We start from the raw sequence: 14,834 nt of genomic DNA on the forward strand, positions 1-14,834 counted from the left end.
TGGTTGTCTTTTGATCAGCGTGACCCCACAGGTAGTTGGGTATTCTTGTATTTGATAGATTTTCAGTGTTCGTTCATTCTGGTACACAGTTGTTGTTTGGTTTCTCCAACATATTTTCCATCTGGCCATTTAGTGCACTGGATGAGATCTATTACATTTCTGGAGGTGCAGGTATAAGATCTGGGAATGATGATGGTTCTGTTGTGGGGTTTAGTTATTGTGGGAGTGGTGGAGATGTGTTGGCAGGTTTTACATTTCTTGTCCTGGCATGATCTGGATCCATTCAGCTGTGTTTTGGGCCATAGGAAGTTTGCTTCTGGTGATGAGATTGGCAAGCTTCTGTGCTTGTTTAAAGGCTAGGATGGGTAGTTCTTGGAAGATCTCTTTAAGAATTGGGCCTTCTTCTAAAATGGGTTGCAACTGTTTGAGGATTTTCCATATAGGTTTCAGGGAGGGATGGTATGTCATAACTAATGGTGTGTGATTCATGGGGATTTTCTTTTTGAACTGCAGCAATTTTTCACGTGTTCTTTCAACAGTATGATCTAATGCAAAACCATTCCTGGATCTTATACCTGCACTTCCAGAACTGTAATATATCTCATCCAGTGCACTAAATGCCTGATGGAAAATAGGTAGGAGAAACCAAACAACAACTGTGTACCAGAATGCATGCAGACTGAAAATCTATCAAACACAAAAACACCCAATTACCTGTATGTGTGCACTTCTCACAAGACAGCCAGTTTCTCCAGTCTCTCAGTTCTAATCCTCAGAGGGAATTTACAAAACACCTTTTGTAGATGAGCCTATGAACTTCCTACTGGATACAAAAAATCATGGACTACATATAGACATTGGATTTATGGCACATTATAACCTGCCTGCCATCCAATAACCCTAGGTAACTTCTCTACATTTTACCAGCTACATAGCCATTTTAGCAGCTATCACTGGGTCAACATTTCCCCCTCCCTCTCCCCGCCTACCTGTCTCACACCTATTGCCTCCCATAGTCTCTGATCCTCACTGCCAGGCATTTGCATTTTTGCAGACCTGCATTTTGCATATTGGCTTCTGTTCCATCCAGGAGAACACAAAGCAACAGCATAGGACTCTCCCTATGCCTTATGAAGGGTTTTTGTGCCTGAAAGCTTGTGAAGAACAATTTTTCCAACTATTTAGTTTGTCTAATAAAAGATAGCACATTTACCCAAAGAACCTTGTCTGCCTATATCCTTAGACCAACACATCTACAACCAACACAGCTGACCTCTATGGGTATTTTAGGTGAATATATAGAATGAAAGATGGTGAAGCACATCAACACAGAAAGTAGAAGTCCTTGTTTTGACCAGCAGTATGGGCCTCTGTGTCATCCTTATTTTATGCCATTCGCAGAATAAGGCTCGGCTGCTGCTCTTGTGAGGATTTTCTTTCCTCTTGAATTGTTGGTTTTTGTGGATCTTAACTTTACTATTATCATGGGCAATGATGAGCAGGGCACTGGGGTACTCTGTAGGTCTTACTACATTGCTTTACACTTAAGTAAACTGCAGATCCAGGGAACTGCTATGACCTTCTAAAATATGTGAAGCCACATCAGAGTTACAGGATAGAAGCAACAGTTTTTCTTGGATAAACTAACCTGTTAAAATAATGCTGCTGCTGTTAATGACATGTAGCATGTATATTGTGCTTGTGACTCATTGGTTTCAATGTATTTTTTCAAAGGGAGATAGCATTATTCTTTTTACAAAGTGGATTATTGAGATTTTGTCTGTATTGCAATAACAGAAGTGACTACAATATAATATAGAGATACCTGAGTTAGCTTTTAATTAGTTGTTGTTGATACCTTTGTGCTGGCTCATTGTGAGCAAACTTATCCTTCTTCTTAGAAGTGACTGCAGCATAGATGTACCCTACGGTACAAAGAGGAGAAGTAATTTGCTGATGGTTACACTTGAAGACAGCAGAAGAGCTTTATTATAAGTCACATCTAACAGGATGCAAGGTTGGCATTCTGTGCTCCCACAAAAAAGAACTGAATTCCAGGTGGGCCGTCTCACTTCTTGGATAGAAGCTGGGAATAGTAAATGTGGCAGACATGAATACACGCAGAAGACTTTGGAATACCTGGTATAGGTGAAGAGTGAGGCAACTAGGCAGGTGACAATAGTTTGTAAAGCAATGTGTGGCAAACCAGACATTTCAAGTGGATCAGCTAGAGTTAAAATATCAGATAATAAAATGCTGATACAGGTGAAGAAGGAACTGGGAATTATGCAGTTCAGGTTTTACTCCAACATTCTGAATCTGTGAATTTAATTCTGAACTAGTCTAAGAAGCAATCATAGATTATTCCATCTGTGAACTGCAGCATATTACAAGTGAAGAGTTCAGACTTGGTTTAACTCACCTTGCAAAGTAAGTGCTACTAGTTCATTATCATAGCCATGCTTCAGATGAAAATGCATTAGCGGTGTCTGCACGAATAAGCAATATAGAGCACTGAAAAGAAAAAGCCTAGTACAGTACCGTATGCCCCCACTGTGTCATACTGTCTGCCTCAATTTGTGCCTTTTTAGTACCTGACAGTGAATGATAACATTATTGCAATGGTATTCACAGGCATTGCAAGAGTTTGGGACCTGTCATTTTATCTATTCTGAATCACTGCTGAAAAAAAAAGTGCCTTTGGCTGAAATGTGTTGCCCAGCTGGTCAGGGAGGAAGTAAATTCTTTTCACCAATTTTTAAGCAACTGGATGAATTATTTTGATGTTAAAGAAATTCTGAAAATACATGTGCATTGTTACAATTCAGACAGATAGCACAATTCCTATTGGGGCCAAATTTATAGTATCTTTAATGATATTATTAGTCACTACCTTGTTCTATCTAGCCAGAAGAGAGAAGGCTTTGAAAGTGGCCACTCATAATCCTCTGGAAGAATAGCCTTTGTTTATACCATTCAGTAGGACAAGAACAATGAAGTTGGGGTCTCAGACCTGTCAGAGTAGAGGCTCTACTGCAGCGGCAGGCAATTATTTTGGGCAGAGTTTTGGCAAGCCATCGAGGGTCACATGACAGGCAGCCACAGGCAGATAAATGTTAATTTTCTAAATTTTTTAGGGGCCCTGCGGGCTGGATAGAATGACCTGGCAGGCTGCATTTTGCCCACCCCTGCTCTACTGTGTCACATGCCTGGCTTGCAACTTCACTTGTATTTATCCAGTGTTAGGAGAGTTCCTGTCAGTAGGGATTGCAGTAATAGTCAGTATCAGCAGTATCAGTAATAACCTGCAGGAATCTCTTTTTCCCCCTGTTTTATTCCTTATACAATGTCCTGGTTATCCTGGAATGGGCCAAACTGAGTTCCTGCCGGTCTGAACATGAAAAAAATGCGTGTTCTGAGTAACAGAGAAAATTCATTCTCCTGATTCCTCTTTCCTGATGAAATAAAGCACACCAAACAGGTTCATTTAAATACAAGCTTGTCTCATTTTCAACCACCTCTCTAAACTTTCTTAAGATTTAGTTCTCAAATACATTTTAAAATAGGTTTTTTGTATCATTCACACACATTTATAATAATATTGCCATTGTGAGAACAGTTGTACAGAATGACAGTCACAAGCTAGCAAAACTGTTGTATAGAATTGTAGGGTGGGAAGGGACCTCAGGAGGTCATCTAGTCTATTCCTGCCTTTTCAAGGCAAGAACATTCCTGTCTAAACCATCCCAGACAAAAGCTTGTCAAATTTGCAGTTAAAAACTTTCAATGATGGAGACCCTAACACCTTTCTGGGTAATCTTTTCCAGTACTTCACTACTGTTATAGCTTGATAGCTGTTCTTAATATCCAACTACATTTCCCTTTTTGCAGTTTAAGCCCATTCCTTCCTGTCATGCTCCCCGTGGGCATGGAGAAAAGTTGATTGCCATCCTTTTTACAGTATTTTATGTTGATGATTGTTACTGCCCCCCCCCCATTTTACCTACCCCAAACTAAATAACCCCAGTTTTTCCTCCTTACAGAGAAGCCTAGTATGGGGCCTCTACTGTACAAGGGCTTACTAGTGATGCTGGTAAGAAATGTTTCTGAAGAAACAATTACAGCCTATCCTGTCAAGAATCCATATAAGGAATGTTCTTATAGGCCTTGAAAAAATGGAGAGTATTAGTGTTAATACTAATTAAGACTAACTAGTGTAAAGTCTAAAATTATTATGTTCCGTTACGCTAGTAATCTTCATGCTAAAGAGTAGATTCATAGTCAATAAAATAAAAAGTATAGATGCAGAATCATTGCAATGAATTATTTCAATAAGATATCCTAAACTTGAGTTCCTAAATGTTTATTTGCATCACTCTATAAGTTGCTATGAGTCCTAAGAGTTGTTACCCACTTTTTGTGTGATTTGAATTTTAGGAAATCTGTTGCTATGTAGGCATGCCCATTTTTACCTTAAGTTTGTTATGCTTTATAAATTATTGGGACAAATTCAGCCCCATTGCAAAAAGGAGTGTGGCATTATGCCGGCTAACATCAGGTTTAATTTGGGTTTATTCTATCTGTTGCCCTCAAGACGCCTTCACTACTAATACTACTGAAAAGGCATCTGGTTGGAAGTGATGTGGGTCATAGATTTGCAAGTGTAATACATTTGAAATACTTTATAAAGTCAAACATTAAAATAAAAAACAATAAACCTACTGAAATTTTATTTTTTAAAGCAATGTACTGCAGCACACACAAGGGAAAATGTAGATATTTTTAGATTAAATTTCAGCCTCAGTAGGTTTAAAATTTTGAAAATGATTTTGTTGCGTTTTTAGAGCTGCCAAACAATTAAAAAATTTGATCGTGATTAGTTACGTGATTAAAAAAAATGTTGTAATTCCAATTTTAATTGCACAGCTAAAAACTCAAAAATACATGCAGAAAAACTCAGTTACGTAAAATTATGCAGGTTCTTTGTATGGTTGCGGGATGGGTGTGGGGTTTGTGTGTGTGTGGGGGGGAATTTGTGAAGGTGTTGGAGGCTGTGGGTATGTCTGTAGGGTTTAGATCCTGGGGAGGGGGGTTCCTGCATACCCTGGCAGGATGTTAGGTACTGTGGGTTAGGAGTGAGGGGCAGCAGCAGGGCTGGGGGCGGTGCTGTGGCTTGGGAGTGAGGGACAGATGCATAGACACAGACACAGACACCACCCAGCAGGTCAGTGTGTGTGTGTGTGTGTGAGAAGGGGTGTCAAGGAGGGAAGAAGTGGAAGAGAGCAGATCAAGGGCCCCATGGTGAGGGAGGGAGTGGGGCAAGAGCAGGGGCTGGGGTGAATGAGGTCTTGGAGCAGGTCCTGAGATGGAGCTGTGGGCAGCTTGTCCAGGGGCATGGGGGAGGGAGGACTCCCACTGCTGTGTGTACCCATGGGGGGGCACAGGGGACATGTTCCCCCTGAATTTGTGTACAGGGCAGAGGTGGGTTGCTGCTGCATGCTGGGTTCTGCATCCCACTATTGTTGAACAGGGAGCTGCATGACACTATGCTTGGCCTCCTGCTGCTGGGGGGACAGGTGATGAGGTGCAGCCAGCGTGTGGCTTCTGGGGAAAAGGAAGTGGGGTGCAGAGCCCCAGCCTGCAGTGGCAGCCTGCTTCCACCCTGTAAACAAATCTGGAGGGCATGTGGCCCCCGTGTCTCCCCTGGGGTGCAAACAGTAGCAGGACCCCCCCCCCATGCCCTTGGAGAGCCACCTGTGGCTTCATCCCATGACCTGCCCCAGCTCTGGTGCCCTATTCAGCCCAGCCCATGCCCCACTCCCCCCCTCACTGTGGGGGCCTCAATCTGCAGAGCTACCCAGAGGTGGCAGTGACCAGGCACAGGCTCCAAAACCATGGGCATAATTAATGCATTAAAAAAATAACATGAAAAATGATTAACACGTTAATTGTGCATGTTAAGCAGGATTGATTTACAGCCCTAATTTTTACATTATATATATATTTATACACAGATATACTGGTGAGTTGGAAGTCTTCCTTTCATCTTGAGCTGTTAATTTAGCTTGTGCTTATAGCTATTTTTGTGTTTTGGTGGGGATTTGTTTATTTTAAATTTTTTTTTTTAGACAAGTATTAAAGACTGGATGAAAACTCCATGGAAACATATAAATGTTGAACAAATGGATATGGAGCTTAGAATATTTGTGAAGGCAACCAGTTTCCTAATTATTGCATTGTATTGCTACTCATGGGTGACTGGTGCCTCTTGAATGTGGGGGGGAACCTGCAAAAGCTGGCGTCGGCCATGGGGTTGGCCCTATTGGTGGGGGGGGCATGTGCCCCCCAGTGTTCCTCCTACCAGTCACCTATGTTGCTAGTTGAAGTAATCTCTCATGTTCTAAGGATCTTACACTGTGCAAGAGCCCATACCTGCCTAACGAGTGGTCTCTAAGAAGAAGATATTTGAAGTACCTAAGGGGGTTAAGAGAATAAATTTCATGAAGAGTCTCAGTATTCCCCAAGCCCACATTTTTTACAGGTCATCAGGAAAAGTGCATGATTGGTGACTTATACAGACAATTCAGATGATATTCTCCAAGATATACACATGGATTCCAAACCAGCAACACAGGGCATCTCTGAAAAAAATCCACATCAACTCAGTGGGCATGTCTGTATGAGATGTTTACTGTGGAGTTGCCTAACTAGCTCAGCAGTAAATGTCTCAGCATCTACATGTGTGACCCTGTTAGGCCACAGGAAACTAATACACTTTGCAGCAGGATAGTACTTGTAAATACAACAATGCACCTGTAGATGCTGATATGGCTGGCTGGGCCATGAGGGTGCTTCAGTGCAGGTGCTGCCTGCCAGCTAGTCCCACACTGGAGCATGCTTGTGTCCCAGCCCAGCCCCTCTGCAGCCAGCCCCTCTTTATATATAAATGAGGTTCAGGGCACCCTCATGGAGGGTGGGGCCACACTAAACAAATGTGGCAGGCTAGTAAAGGAGACCTCTGGGTGAGCCATTTGGTCCCTGTTTGCTGATATTTGCCAGACATTTAAGGCTACTAAAGAAATAGGAAATAAAGGCTCAGCTCAACTCAGCTGTGGGAGAGAAGAAGTTGAAATGTATTCAATGTTTGAGTCGTCATGGCTTGAAAAAATTGGCACCGAGAAGGACTGAGCATAATGGGCACTATCGTACATCTTATTCAGATGGGCTGCATTAAATTATCATTGTGGTAGGTTCCCATCAATATACTTGCCCAATGCGGGCCATGTGTTTTATAGCCATGCTCAGGTTGGCTGCATTTAATCAACTTTATAGTTAGTTTCCATTAAGGAGCACATGCTGCTTTTGGCAGCAGTTTAACGATAGACAATGTATTTAATGAGATTTTTTGTATGTGAATATAAGACAAGGGGCTTTTTCGCCATGATGACTGGGAAGAAAGCCCCTCATCTTATAGTCAGGTAAATATGGTACATTCAGACAGCTGAAAACTTAGGAGCTTGTTCTGTAAAAAAAAGATTGACTTTCCTTGAACTTGCTTTCAGGAAAATTCAAACAAAACATTTCATTTTAGGTTGATGTTAATCTTTTCTGCTTCAGTTATGACAGAGCCCAAAACTAATAGTTTCTTATGCTCTAATAGTTTCAGTGGGCCATGCTCTACACCCAGCCTGGGTTTGCCATAACAAACTGTGCCCTGTCTGTCTAGCTGAGCTGTTGTGGTATGCCATGGGAGTTTCTGCTGTTGATGTACATAGCACATGATGGGTAATATAAGCTTGATACAGAATCAGAGAAAATGAGGCATGAAGGACTTTCAACTGTCATAAGGCCTGAGGGCAGTTCAGGTGAGCATGGAGATTAATATCAGCCTGTGATTGAAATTTTTGACATTTTCAAATTTAGTTTTTTGGAACATTTTTTGAAGAAGTGTTAATGTTTTGCATTAATGTCCTTATTTGGGAAAAAAGAATAATTGGAATTCATGTGTAGTGGATATTCTGTAATTTGATCTGCTCTAAATTGGGATGGGAAAAGAAAATGAAAGTTTAGGTAGGAGACCTGGCCTTTTACTTCCCTGAGAAAAGAGCATTTTATGGGGACAGAGGTAGGGGAGCAGGGAATATATCCCTAGCCCTATACCTGGCTTCCTTTCTATTGGATACCTGCCTGTCAACCCTATCCTTTCTCCTTAGCAGGCTTAATTTATAATAAATTCCAAATGGGAACCAAACAGGGTACTAGCTTCCTGTGCTTCCATTCCTGTCTCAGCAATGCAAATCACTTAGTCGCACTGGAATCTCAGACTTTTGTCTGAAAATATGCAGTGAAAATACAAGTTAAAAGGTGGATAGATTGATTTTCTTAATATAATTTGTGGTCAATTTTATTGTATTATTTTAACAAAAGCAGTAAATAAACTACTAGTAAATGGTTAATTTAATGTTTTCAGTGAAATCCACGTTGGCTGAGAAAATAAAGCTTATCCGTAAGTTACTGTAGGTCAGTAAGCTACAATGTCTGCTTTCTCATGCTGCTCAACTACTGATTTTGACCTTGGTGTGAATGGATCACTCACTCAAGTGATGAGAGTTAATTTAGTCTTCATAATAACCCAGAGCTAACCTTTTCAGAACAGAGATTGTTTCAATGATGCCAAATTATATAGAATCATTTAGTAATGTGAACAGTGATCCAGTGCTGTGTCATTGGATGCGGTCTACCAAAATCATTTTCTTAATACTAGTAAGGCATTTCAAGCTCCAGGCTATAACTCAACTTGGTACTATGCTTGCAAAATGTGTGACTTATGTTTGAAGAACATATTGAGGGAAAGTCAAGCCTAAGGAGCTCTGTATTTTTAAACTTAGTTCTGAAATTAGTTAATTTTGTGGTTGTTTTTTTTCCTTTGGGACTGAGTTCCCGTGTAGGCTGAGCTTCCTTGACAATTTTGTCTTCCCTATTCACAAGCTCCTCCAACAGTCAACAGTGTCATTATTAACCAGTGGCGTGTACTTGTTGGAGGTCATGGGAGAAGACATGATCTCTCAAGTACCTAGATCTGATCCAATAGAAGGTTTTTAATGTAGGAAAGAAACATAGAATTGATTTTTAATTCACAGAGATCCAATATGGGGAGTGAATCTGAGACTAAATTCATAGCAACTTATGGGCATTTATAAACATGCTCCAGGAGGGTTGGGGGGAAGGAAAGTGCCTTGATTAGAGCAGATCTGAGAGCTGTTCTAATTAAAGAGCCTGGAGCATCTTGTGAATCAGAGTCCTCACACCTCAAAATGGCGGCAGGGGCACTTTATCTAAAGCTCATCAAATGAACCTCCCTGCTCATGTATAGGCACCTTATGCTCCTAAGAAGACAGACTGATGTGTTGCAAGTTTTTTCAGGGGATTGGGAATTTATTCCTAGCTGGCAAACCTAAAAGCTGTAACTATTGCCATTGTAGTTGGGTTTGAGACATATAGGACGTGATGAATCTTTTAGCTAGTCAAATATGAAAATGGGCATTGTGCCCATTTTGGCCATATGTCTTCCTTTCTGCTGGCAAATATGTCTGAAGAGGTATGGCGAAAGAGACATATCCTGAATACATGATGAAAGTAACAGTAAATGGAATTTTATAATGATTTTCCTACAAATCCATCATGGGAAAAATAATATTTCTTTTAGGCTGAAAGCTGGTTAAACCATTTAGAAGAAACTGTGTGCGCAACAGTTCAGCAAGAAATCATGGAAGCTGTTGCAGCATATGAGAACAAACCATGAGACCAGTGGTTATTTGATTATCCTGCCCAAGTAGCTTTGATGAGCAGTCAGATCTGGTATGCTGCTGATGTGGAAATTGCCTTTGAGAGACTAGAAGAAGGGTTTGAATCTGCTCTGAAAGATTACCTTCACAAACAGGTATGTGAAAGTAACATGCAAAAATAGTGAAGATAAAGATGATTAGTAATAGTGTCAACAGTAATATTTTGACACCCTTTACCATGGTGTTAGTGCTTTGTCAGGTTTCAGTTGAAACTTTTGAGATCTCTGTAAGAGACTTGCAATTTTATCAGTCAGCAGGGAACCTAGGATTTGGTTCTTATTCTTGCTGTGGGTCCCAATTTGAAGTCTCCTGGATCTGCATATATTCCCATTGACTTCACTGGAGCTCTGTCTGTGCAGCCCTCATTGCAGGAAATTGCAGTTAGGAAGGTTGGGCTAAAATTTCCTTTGAGCATTTGAAAAGGAAACAATTTAGTGCTTTCTTTAGAAAGTGAATTAAAGATGTAAATTCTTTGGGCTCAGTCCTTAGCCTCACAAAGTTTGGAGTGGCCCCACCTGTTAAATTTTTTGGAAAAAGCATTGTGTTAAAGTTGTGACTACTTTACTTGTGCTCAGGCTGATAGGGCTGACTGTTTTGCTGGCTGTTTCATTTTGACGCTGTTTTGACTCATTTCGAGGTCGAAACAGCAAAATCTAAATGAAACAAAGGAGGTTGAAACAGTCTCAAAGCAAAACAAGACTAGTCAAAATGTTTCTACCATAGTGCTGGGGATGGGAAGTCAGTCCATCTGGGCTGACTTCCCATCCCTGACGCAAGATCTGGCCTGATCTAGCACGGGGGATGGGGAGTCAGCCCAGCTGATCCCCGGCTAATCTAGTGAAACGTCAAAACAGCCTTACTGTTTCGATGAAGCAAAATGGAACAGCTGTTTCAAATCTAAATGAAATTTGATACGAAATGCTGTTCAGTTGAAATCTCGAAACTCAAGGTGAAACGGAATGGTGCCATTTCACGCAGCCCTACAGGCTAGCATGTTCGGACAGTAGACCCAAATGCTAGGTTGTCGCAGGGCATTAAGGTGCTCTGCTCCTAGAAGTGCAGAAACTGCCTGTGAGAAGGCCCAAAGACAGAGACAGAAGCCCAGGTGCAGGTTACCAGGGCAACAAGCCAGAGGGCAAATTAGCCTGCACTGCATATGGTCAGCTGACCAGAAGAGGGAGGGCCCTGAGCCCATATAAAACCCAGGCTGGAGCTAGGGAAGGCAGTTCTCCACTGGTGGCCAAGGAGGAAGGAGCCCTCGTAGAGTAAGTGAAGGGAAGAGGCCTAAGTTCTGCTCCCAGTAATAGAAAGGGGCAGAGCATACCTTACGCAGTTGGTGTTATGTTATAGCCCAGGGGCTTATGTTTTGTTGTAGTTTTATAAGACTGGTGGTTTGGGTGAGGCTATTTGGGGAAGGAGGAGGCCTCACTGGGGGCCCACTGCAGCCTGGGGACCCTGGCGCCAGAGAGGGCATGGCATTTGGGGCGGCGCCAGAGAAGGTGCAGCAACTGGGGGCACAGACCCTGGTGCCAAAGAGAGTGTGGCATTTGGGGGGCATAGACCCTGGCACCAGAGAGAGCGTGGCATTTGGGGGAGGGAACAGACCCCAGAGCCAGAAAGGGCATGACACTAGAGCTGCAGAGAGGCCAGGCACCAGTGAGGCGCAGAGACAGGGCTACGGAGAGCCCAGAGAGGACAAGGGGGCCAATTCATACCAAGGCCCAGGACAACGTCAATGTTATTGAGCAACGTCAATGCCATTTGTGAGGCTTGGGGCATGGTAAAGGGGTGGTTGGAGCCACACATATAGCCCATAAGGCTAGGGTGCCCCCAAAACACCCATTGTGAAATGGGACCCACAAGGCATCCAGGAACCCACAGGGTTCAGAGAGTTCATCAAACTGTGTCCAAGAGGACTTAAAGGCAGCCTCTCTATTTTTATTTTCATCAAAGATGTGGCGGATGAGAACTGAGGGTGCCCATCGAGCCAAATTGAAATGGTTGAGAGGCCTTAGGAGATCACAGCCATCCTTAGGGACCCCATCCCATGACCGGCTGCTCAGTGCACTTCAGGAGAGGATGAATGTCCTTGTGGTGCTGAGGTACGCAAGGTTCTTTGAGTAGATGTGATATCTTTTATTAGACCAACTAAGTAGTTGGAAAAAAGTTCTTGGCAAGCTTTCAAAAGCAGTCACCCTTCTTCAAGCATAAGGATTTTCATAGAATCATAGAAGTAGGGTTGGAAGGGACCATGTAGATATTCAAGGCCGACCACCAAGTTTCTGTTGGTCTGAGATTCCAAGTTCTCATTCTTGTCTGTTTTCTTGGAAAAAAAATAGAAAAACCTAAACGCCAGTTGCTATGCCAATTTTCAGTGGCTGTCAGGGGCTGTTACAATAGCTAGGGATCTCCGGGAAACAGGAATAACTCATTACAGGCATACCTCGGAGATATTGTGGGTTTGGTTCCAGACCACCACAATAAAGCGAATATCTCAATAAAGCCAGTCACACAAATTTTTTGGTTTCCCAGTGCATATAAAAGTTATGTTTACACTATACTGTAGTCTATTAAGTGTGCAATAGCATTATGTCTAAAAAAAGATGTACATACCTTAATTAAAAAATACTTTATTGCTAAAAAATGCTAACCATCATCTGAGCCTTCAGTGAGTCGTAATCTTTTTGCTGGTGGAGGGTCTTGCCTTGATGTTGATGGCTGCTGACTGATCAGGGTGGTGGTTGCTGAAGGTTGGGGTGGCTGTGGCAATTTCTTAAAATAAGACAACAATGAAGTTTGCCGCATCAATTGACTCTTCCTTTCATGAAAGCTTTCTCTGTAGCATGCAATGCTGTTTGATAGCATTTTACCCACAGTAGAACTTCTTTCAAAATTGGAGTCAATCCTCTCAAGCCCTGCCGCTGATTCATCAACTAAGTTTATGTAATATTCTAAATCCTTTGTTGTCATTTCAACAATGTTCACGGCATCTTCACCAGGAGTAGATTCCATCTCAATAAACCACTTTCTTTGCTCATCCATAAGAAGCAACTCCTCATCCGTTAAAGTTTTATCATGAGATTGCAGCAATTCAGTCACATCTTCAGGCTCCACTTCTAATTCTAGTTCTCTTGCTATTTCCACCACATCTGCAGTTACTTCCTCCACTGAAGTCTTGAACCCCTCAAAGTCATCCATGAGGGTTGGAATCAACTTCTTCCAAACTCCTGTTAATGTTGATATTTTGACCTCCTCCCATGAATCACGAATGTTCTTAATGGCATCTAGAATGGTGAATCCTTTCGAGAAGGTTTTCAATTTACTTTGCCCAGATCCATCAGAGGAATCACTATCTATGGCAGCTATAGCCTTATGAAATGTATTTCTTAAATAATAAGACTTGCAAGTCGAAATTACTCCTTGATCCATGGGCTGCAGAATGGATGTTATGTTAGCAGGCATGAAAACAACATTAATCTTGTTGTACATCTCCATCAGAGCTCTTGGGTGACCAGGTGCATTGTCAATGAGCAGTAATATTTTGAAAGGAATCTTTTTTTCTGAGCAGTAGGTCTCAACAGTGGGCTTAAAATATTCAGTAAACCATGTTGTAAACAGATGTGCTGTCATCCAGGCTTTGTTGTTCCATTTATAGAGCACAGGCAGAGTAGATTTAGCATAATTCTTAAAGGCCCTAGGATTTTCAGAATGGTAAATGAGCATTGGCTTCAACTTAAAGTCACCAGCTGCATTAGCCCCTAACAAGAGAGTCAGCCTGTCCTTTGAAGCTTTGAAGCCAGGCATTGACTTCTCCTCTCTAGCTGTGAAAGTCCTAGATGGTATCTTCTTCCAATATAAGGCTGTTTCATCTACATTGAAAATCTGTTGTTTAGTGTAGCCACCTTCATCAGTTATCTTAGCTAGATCTTCTGGATAACTTGCTGCAGCTTCTACATCAGCACTTGCTGCTTCACCTTGCACTTTTATGTTATGGAGACGGCTTCTTTCCTTAAACCTCATGAACCAACCTCTGGTAGCTTCAAACTTTTCTTCTGCAGCTTCCTCACCTCTCTCAGCCTTTACAGAATTGAAGAGAGTAAGGGCCTTGCTCTGGATTAGGCTTTGGCTTAAGGGAATGTTGTGGCTGGTTTGATCTTCTATCCAGACCACTAAAACTTTCTCCATAATCAGCAATAAGGCTGTTTCACTTTCTTATCATTCGTGTGTTCACTGGAGTAGCAGTTTTAATTTCCTTCAAGAACTTCTCCTTTGCATTCACAGCTTAGCTAACTGTTTGGTGCAAGAGGCCTAGCTTTTGGCTATCTTGGCTTTCGACATGCCTTCCTCACTAAGCTTAATCATTTCTAGCTTTTGATTTAAAGTGAGAGACGTGCGACTCTTCCTTTTACTTGAACACTTAGAGGCCATTGTAGGGTTATTAATTGGCCTAATTTCAATATTGTTGTGTCTCGGGGAATAGGGAGGCCCGAGGAGAGGGAGAGAGACGGGGGAACAGCTGGTTGGTGGAGCAGTCAGAACACACACAACATTTATCGATTAAGTTCGCCGTCTTATATGGGTGCGGTTCGTGGCGCCCCAAAACAATTACAATAGTAACATCAAAGATCACAGATCACCATAACAAATATAATAATAATGAAAAAGTTTGAAATATTGCGAGAATTACCAAAATGTGACACAGAGACACGAAGTGAGCAAATGCTGATGGAAAAATGGCGCCGATAGACTTGCTTGACGTAGGGTTGCCACAAACTTTCAATTTGTAAAAAACGCAATATCTGCGAAGCGCAATAAAGCGAAGCGCAATAAAACGAGGTATGCCGGTATACCCTGTACGCCAATATCCAGGGAATGGCAGAAGACACATTGTGGATGTGGATGTCCATATATACAAGAGGGATCTTCCTGTGGCCAGATCAGCTACCTTTTCCACATTCCTCTGGCACACAGCCAACATCCCAGGCAATC

At 42.0% G+C, this 14,834-nt stretch overlaps 1 pseudogene; it reads left to right on the plus strand.

The window, feature by feature from the left end:
- LOC149867458 (dynein axonemal heavy chain 11-like) overlaps positions 1-14,834 on the plus strand; it is a 291,701-nt pseudogene that overhangs the window by 25,076 nt on the left and 251,791 nt on the right.

Source organism: Crocodylus siamensis, chromosome 4 (genome assembly GCF_052110815.1).
Source record: "Crocodylus siamensis isolate JL-2025a chromosome 4, ASM5211081v1, whole genome shotgun sequence".
Taxonomy (NCBI): domain Eukaryota; kingdom Metazoa; phylum Chordata; order Crocodylia; family Crocodylidae; genus Crocodylus; species Crocodylus siamensis.